Raw genomic sequence first — 9098 nt, 5'->3', positions numbered from 1 at the left:
TGAACTGAGGAATCATGGAAGTAGAAATAGAAACCTTGGGATAAACATGGGAAGCCCAAATCTAGGGTGAAATTAAGAGGGCAGAGAAAAACAGAAGCTCTCCAGAGGATGCTCAAAATCTGGAAATGCTTGCTATTTTGACTTTTTAAATTTGGTTATGGAGGCAAATCCCTGATATGAATCTGGGTATTAAATAAATGAATGAACATACTCATTAAATGGAATTTTTCAACAGAAAAGGATGCTGATAAAATTTGTGAATCTGCACTTGGAGTGGAAAAGAGAAGACCTCGGGAGTAAAGTTCATGAATCCAAGTCTAGCCTTCTGTTTATCACACTGCTTTCTTTACTCAGCAAGGAGATATTGAATGTTTTACTGATTAATCAAATCCCAAAGTGGGAGGAAGGAACAATGTTTCACTTTGGAACTGCAAAAATATGAGCCACAAGTCTAGGCTTGGTTAATGCCAGGGTTTCTCCAGAGTACTAAAATCCAAAGCCATCAGAAATTGAAGGGAACTGTTGAAAGAGACAAAAATACTGACCTGAGTGCCAAGCCCTGGATACAGTGAAGTAGAATACAGGAGATTGGTTGCTTAAACTCAAACCACTTCTCCTAAGTTTCCATTTTTTATGACGGCTGCTTGTATTTCCCTCCCTCACCCTGAGTTGGTTTGATACACACAGTCTCTCTGAGTGTCCTCAATCCCTCCTGATAGCCTCATAATAAGATCAAGAGCTTGGAAGTAGGTGGATGTCAATGTATAAGAGTAACCCAGCTATTATTTCACTTATTTATTCCAAATATACTTATTGATCACCTACTATCTGTAAATCAGTACTATCTTGTACTAATTTCCTTAGGCTTATCTAAGGAAGGGAAATCATTCTTTCAGGCAGATATCTACCATAGCAATATAAATGAGTACCTAGCTGGTTGGTTGTTGCAAGGGTCCAAATATAATTATGCAAATGAAAATACATGCAAAACTTGAAAGCACTATATAAATGCCAGTTATTATGAGAGTATGACCCAATAATATGCTATGAAATAATATAAGTGAAAACCTCTTACTCAGTCTTTTCATTAGTTCATTTATTAATTCTTTTTGGAAAAGGTCCCCACTACAGAATTCCATAATGTAGACGATTCTGCTATACCAATCCCCACCCCCCTGCCATATCCCTTATTCTAACTAGAACAACTAGGAATTAATTCCTAATAAGGAATTAACATTTAACAAAAGGAGGTCAATGAATGGCAGTCTGTGGTGCTCTCCAAGGTTCTGACTCATTGCTTGGTGGGACATTTTCTAGTGAGGCTATAGGAATGAGCATTCTTTCAACTGCTTCTTTTCCCTCACCTCAGCAACCAGCATTGAACTAATCAAGCATTCTTAGTATTCATAGACTATCAGTTCTAGAAGAGATGTTACTCAAGAAACTTGCCAAAGATCATCATAGATAAATATAAACTCAGGTTTCCTTTCTCTCCTGTCCAGTGAACTTTCTAAGATAATAATAGCTAAATTGGCTAGGACCTAACTGTGGAGCCCCGGACTTCATTCCTAGAGACAAATTTGGTTGACTGTGAGATAAGTGACCTTTCATTTTTAATGAGCCAGATGCAGGTTTTTACCTTACTTACCAGATAGCAGCTCTAAATCATGCTGCCACACCCACTTCTCCAGTTCCCTTTTATGTGTTGTCCCCCCTCATTAGAGTGTAAGTGTTTTGAGATCACTGAGGGAAGTTGGAGGAAGCTTGTACTTGTATTCCCAAGGCTTATCGCAAAGCCCGGCACATGTTGTTTAGTCATTTTTCAATCATGTCTGACTCTTTGTGACCTCTTTTGGGGTTTTCTTGGTAAAGATGCTGGAGCAGGTTTGCCATCTGCTAGTTTGCCATTTCCTTCTCTAACTCATTTTCCAGATGAGGAAATGGAGGCAAACAGGGTTAAGTGACTTGCCCAGGGTCACAGATGAAGCAAGTGTGAGGCCAGATCTTCTATCTATCTATCTGTCTGTCTGTCTGTCTTTCCAGGGAAGATCTAATGAGAAACCCACAGCTAACTAGAAAACTTACTGCTCTTGGTTTCTCTTTCCTTTTTGATTTTTCATGGCACAGTGCCTGGCACATAATAAGTGCTTAATAAATGCTTTATAACTAATTAATTCATTGATTAATGGATACCTGAGTCTTTGGTGAAATTTACTGTAGACATGTTCATGAATCCTGTTCTAGTGACTCAGGACATTGCAAAAGATGTGTGGGGGAAGGGAGAACCTGAGATGGAAAAGGCAAAGGACTCAATGTATTTGCTATCTGGCCTCTATTTCTATTCTGCTGAAACTATTCTCTCCAAGGTCACCAATAAGTTCTTTATTATTAATGTCAATGGTATTTTTTCCAGTAATCATTCTTTTTGACCTTTATTGTGTGTTTCACAATGTTAATCTCCCTCTCCCCCTGGATTCTCTCTGCTCTCTAGGTTTTCAGCACAACAGGTTGTTGAAGCTTTCTTTCTATCAGGCCAGAAGCTGCCTTACAATTTTCTTTGCAAAATCATTATCCATGTCCTATCTCTATGCACAGGGATATGGAAGGGCTCAGTCCTGGTCCCCTCTACTGTCTCTATACTCTTGGTGATCTCATTGCACAAATGATTTCAACTGTCATCTCTGTGAAGATGGCCCCCATGTCATCATAACTAGACTTAATTTCTATGCTAGTTTTTAGTCCCAAATATCCAGATAGTTTCTTGACACCACCTGGATAGTTTCTTGACACCACCTGGAAGTCCATAAATGTCTCAAAGTCCATGTGTACAAATATCAACTCAACCCATCTCTCCACTTAACTTCTATCTTTCGGTCAAAGGTAGCACTATTCTTCTAGTCACTTTGGTTCACAACCTAGGATTTATTCTTGATTCTTTGCTCTGCCTCACCAAGTCCATCTAATCATTTTCAAAACATTATTGATCCTGGACATCTCTCACATTGGTCTCTTTTTCTCTTCTCACACCAAGACTTCAATAGTTGGTGCCTTTATTATGTCTTCCCTGGACTATAGCAGCTGCCTACTATTTGGTATGTCCTTAGCCAGTTCCTCATCTTCTTCAATCCACAATCCACATTGCTGCCAGATTGATATTCCTAAAATACATATTTGAACACATCACTCAAGAAGCTTCAGTGACTCCCTATTATCTTTAGGATAAAATACAGACTCTCCAGTTTGGTGTTTAAAGTCCTTCACAATCTAGCTAACATCTATCTTTCTAGGCTAATTACATATTATTTTTCTTTATACACTCCAAACTGACTTCCTTACTGTTCACATTACTCCTCTTATCTCCATGCTTTGAACAGACTGTCCTCCACATCTAGAATATTCTCCTTCCTTTTCTCTACCTCTGGAAACACCTAGCTCCCTCTCAGAGGCAGCCAAGGTGCCTATTCCTTTATTTTTAAAAATTTATTTTATTTTTAATTTATGGAATAAAACAAATATTTCTGTAGCATAATATAATTTAAAAACAAGACGGTTGCACATGAAACTGCAAATCTATTATGTACAACACACTATTCCTTTAAAATATATAATGAAGTTATCATGCACATTTCTTTTTTTCCCTTTTTTTCTTCCCTCCCTCCTTCCCCACCCTAGATATGGCTGCCATTAGACACAAATATTAGACACAAATATATGTATGTGTACATATATATATATATTTGTGTCTAATTATATATATACATATATAATATGTAAAATTATTCTATGCAAACTTCTTTTTATAAGTAATTTCTCTGGATGCAGATAGTGTCTTTCTTCATATGTCTTTTATTTTTAATTTATATATTTAAAATAGTCAAAATAGCTTAATTGCTGAAAGTCATTCTTAAAACAATATTGCTACTGTATATAATGTTCTCCTGGTTCTGCTCACTTCTCTCTTCACCACTTCATATAAGTCTTTTCATGCCTTTCTAAGATCAACGATCTCAACATTTCTTATAGCAGAGTAGTATTCCATCACAACCATACACCACAACTTGTTTAGCTATTTCCTATCCGATGGGGATCCATGCAATTTCCAGTTCTTTGCCACCAAAAAGACGGCTGCTATAAACATCCCGTTCACATTCAGAATTATAATTACTATTTGTGAATTCTCCTCCATCTTATTTTTACTCACTAGTTTCTTTCTCAGCTGCCCATTTTACCCTATCCCTGTTACTTTTTCTTCTCCCCCCACCCACCCAGTCTCCATCCACCCTTCCAAGATTCCCCTCCTCTTTCTCCCCTACCCTCCCAATCCAAATTCACATACCCTCAAAAAGTTTGTACTCCATCCTCTCCCCACACCTCCCAAATCCCAATCTACACACCTCACTAAAAGTCCCTCCCCTACCGTGTCTCCCAGTTTTCTCAACTCTCTACATGTTCAGAAGACTTCTACACCCTTCCAGATGTGCCCATTGCTTCCTCTTCAATCCAGATGAGAGGAAGGTTCCAACATTACCAGCCCTCCATCCCCACCTGCTTCCTCTCTATTAGTTCTTCCTTTCACACCCCATTTGATAACATAGTTGCTCCCTTTTACCTTTTCCTACCCAATTTTGTTTTTTAGAATCTCCCTATCATCAACAACTCAGCCCCAACCTTTCTTTCAAACTGCTTTAGTAATGATAACAGTTTTAAGAATACTGATGGCATTTCCATTTACAGTTATCCCTTCCACATCATGCCTTTCCCATTATGGTTTTGATGTATCACTGGTTGGCATAAGAAATTAAATGGGAATTTTTGGGAATTTTGCAGAAACCACAGATAACATATGAAGGCCAGCAGAAGACACAGAAAAAATTTAGAAACTCAGAAATGCATAAAATAAGTAGATAGTATTGTATGATATCAACATATTTTATATTTTAATGCCATAATAATTCAAACTTCTCTGGTATGAAGAGAGGGCCAATGTTTTTTACACAGATCTTGTAGATCATGGGGGCAAGGCACCCTTAATCCCTGTAAAGTGGAAGGGATAACTGTATATACATAATAAACAGTTTGACCTTAATGAGTGCCTTATAATTAGTCTTTAATGTTTTCCTTATATTACTTCGGGATTTTTATATTGATATATTATAATATTATAATTATGTAATTACATATTATATTATAATTACAATATTATAATATTATAATATATATTATGCATATATTATATCCACTAAATCCTAGTTTTTTTGTTACAAATACATGAAAGCCAGTTCATCAAATGTCCATTTTTTTCATTCAGGTTCTACTCAACCTTGCTAGGTAAGTTATTCTTGGACACAGCCGCAGATCTGCTGCTCTTCAAAATATAATATTCTAAGACAGAGGTGGGGAACCTGCAGCCTCAAGGCCACGTGTAGCCTTCTAGATCCTTGGGTGTGGTCTTTAGACTGAGTGCCATTTTTACAGAACAAATTCTTTTATTAAGAGGATTTGTTCTGTGAAGTTTGGATTCAGTCAAAGGGCTGCACTTGAGGACCTAGAGGGCCACATGTGGCCTTGAGACTGCAGGTTCCCTACCCCTGTAAGACCTACATATAGTCTTTTATAATGGAAGCTGCTAGGTCCTGTGAAATCCTGACTGTATTTCTAAAGTATTTATTTTTTTTCTTGTTGCTTGCAATATTTTCTCCTTAACCTGGAAGTTTTGAAACTTGGCTATGACATTCCTGTAAGTTTTTCTCCTGGGATCTCTTTCAGGTGGTGAATGGTAGATTTCCCCTCCCTATTTCTATTTTACCTTCTTGTTCTAGAACTTTAGGGCAATTTTCCTTAATAATTTCTTCTAATATTGAATCCAGATTATTTTTTTATTGTAACTTTCAGGTAGTTCAAGAGTTCTTATGTTGTTTCTCCTTGATACATTCTCTTATTCTTTTAACTTATTTATTCATTTATTTATTTTTGCTTTCCAGAATGGTTTTATTCATTCACAGGTCTACCAATAGTACATCAATGTGCCTGCTTTTCCACAGCCTTTCAAATATTTATCATTTTCCTTTTTGTTGTCATCATCACCACTCTGATACATGTGAGGTAGCACCTCAGAATTGCTTTAATTTGCATTTCTCTAATTAGTAGAGATTTGAAGCATTTTTATATAGGTAGGTAGCTTGGAGTTCTTTCTCTTTTTTTCCCCTTGAGAAATTCCTAGTCTTAATCTTGAATTTTTCAATTCCATATTTATCAATTGGAGAATGATTCTCATTCTTATGAACTTGAATTAGTATGTTACATATCTTGGAAATGAGACCTTTATCAGATAAAATCACTGCAAAGTGTTTCCAAGTTACTTGTTTCACTTTTAAAAAATATTTATTTTTAGTTTTCAACATTCACTTCTGTAAGATTTTAAGTTCCAAATTTTCTTCCCATCCCTCCCCTCTCCCACTCCAAGATGGCATGCAATTTGATATAAGCTCTACATATACATTCATATTAAGCCCATTTTCACATTAGTTATGCTGTAAAGAAGAATTAGAACCAATGGGAGGAACCATGAGAGAGAGAGAGAGAGAGAGAGAGAGAGAGAGACAGAGAGACAGAGAGACAGAGAGACAGAGAGACAGAGAGAAACAGAGAGCAAATAATATGCTTCAATCTGCATTTAGACTCCATAGTTCTTTTCTCCCATTCTTTTATGAGACCTTTCTTGATTAGCTCAGTCACTGTTTTTATTTTGTTTATATTCAGTTTTACTTGTCTATAAACAAACTCTAACCCACTTATTTATTTGTCTCCACAAACTTTACTCAAGAAACTACACACGGTATGCATATATTTAGGGAAAATTTGATTGACTTTCACTGCCTTTCTAAAAAACAGTCTAGGAGAAGGAAGAAAAATGTATGCATGGGAGAGAAAAGGGAGAGGTCAGGGACTCTGTTAATGTCTCTAGGACCTACTGAATTGCTTTTAGAATCATTATCTTCTATAATTTACTAATAATCCTCCACAGTGAATTAGTTAAGCAATAAAAATATGCTATGTAAACAATAATTAGCTAGCCAAGATTAATTTATCAAGCTGATATTATGTTCCAGGCACTGTGCTAAATGGTGGGGATGCAAAGAAAGGCAAAAATCAGTCATTGTTCTCAGGGAGCTTGAATTTTAATGCAGGTGACAACATAGAAATAATTAGGTACCTATACAATATATGCCAAGTAGATAGAAGATGATCTCAGAGAGAAAACTCTAGTTGGGTGAGGATCAGCCTGCAAAAGGCCTTCTGTAGAAAGTGGGATTTGAACTGATTTTGGATATATGCAGAGAATATATGTGTAAAAAGATGTCTCTTTTACACCTTGCCTTAGCAGATCGCTGAAACCAGTCTTGCAACTACATGCTAACCCTTAGACTTCTACCAGTCTAACCTTCCCCAGAATCTAGCAGCAAAGAAACTTGTCCATATCCACATCCTCTATCACTTGCTTTGCATGAACTGTCTTCTTCTCAGCAATGTTATGAGTGGCTATTGGCAAAGCTGACCTACACGAATGAAAAACTAAGTCTGGCTCTTGGTGCCAAAGGGAGCTCTTATCAGTTCACTCTCCCAGTCAGCCAATTTTTTTTATTTCCTCTGTTATCCCTGTGGATCATTGGAAGAGGCCCAATGATTTAGAATCCTCTCTGTCATCCCCTCTGTCATAGATTTTGTCTATGTTGTGATCTCTCCACTCTACTCTCTAATCCACTGTATTGATTTTTTACTTTGCAAAATGCACTGTCTAAAAGAAAAGTCTGAGGAAAATGGAAGTACTTAGAGAAGGAAAGTATTATAGCAGGAGAAACAGACTGGATTTAAATCCCAATTCTGAAACTCACTAGCTCTGTGACCCTGAGTAAGTTGATTTACCCCTCTTGGCTTCAGCTTCCTCGAAAGTAAGATGAGCAATTGGATTCAACAAAGATCCATTCTAGCTTTAAAATGATTCTGTAATCAGTTGTGTCCAGTTAGATCTTAGTGTAACTTCTTAAATTATTTTTAGGTTTTCTCACTAGATGACCTCATTGTCTTCTAAGAAATGATTCCACTTCCCATTTAAGTGACATAAAGGCAAATGGACTAATCTGTTTTTCTGTGTAAGGTGGGGCTCTTCCCACATCCCAGTCAATTTGATGAATTTTTGAATGTATTAACAAGGTGGCTTACATGGTGCAAAATTTTTAGAAGCCAGATATTTTAGATTGGTTAGAGAAATAAACCATTGTGATTTACTGAGATCAGTTATGCTTATTAAGCATCTATATCTATAGCTAGATATATGTTTATATTTGTATATATGTGTTTTTACTATATCTGGAAAATGAGTCAATTCATCAGTGAACTTAGTCCTGAGAGGTTCACCGTAGCAATGAATGATTCCAGTTCTGAAGTTGAGTTCTTGAAATGAAGACTTTGAGACAGAAGAATGACTTGGATGGAGGAGAAAATTTATCTTTCTTTCTCCATCCCCCTTCAATTGCTTATGTCCCCAGAGAAGAGCCTAATAAGAGAAAACACATCCCACCAAGTACAGAGAGAGATACAAAGGATAAACGTGGACAGTGGCCATGACACAGATGGATAGAGACAGAAGTCAATCAAGGGAGGAAAGAGTTTCAAGGCATATGACTCTTTAAACCAGGAAAGAATGCTGTCTCTGTATTAAAGAATGGACTTCTGGTGACCAGGAGTTAAGAGTTTACACTTGGACCACACATGCTACCTACATACACATCTCACTACCATTATTATCTAATTGAAGCATACTCTTCCTCTGGACTCTGTGTACTTGTGGAAGTGTTACCCAAGCTCAGGAGGGTAAATTTTTTGATGCCAACTATTCTTACCATTGTTGGGAGTGAAATATTGAGAGACAAAGTTCTAAGTATGATGATGTAATTTATTAGCAAAGTCATCAAATCACAAATAAATTAAGGTCAGTGGTATTTCTTGGTGACCAAAGCAACTATCACAGGTCCCTTTAAATCCAAGTCTGTCTCTTTGACAGTACATCATTGGGACCTCCCCTGACAAGCAAAAGGCCA

This window comes from Vombatus ursinus, unplaced genomic scaffold (assembly GCF_900497805.2).
Source record: "Vombatus ursinus unplaced genomic scaffold, bare-nosed wombat genome assembly UNPS02014773.1, whole genome shotgun sequence".
NCBI classification, from domain to species: domain Eukaryota; kingdom Metazoa; phylum Chordata; class Mammalia; order Diprotodontia; family Vombatidae; genus Vombatus; species Vombatus ursinus.
This window is presented reverse-complemented; position numbering follows the sequence as displayed.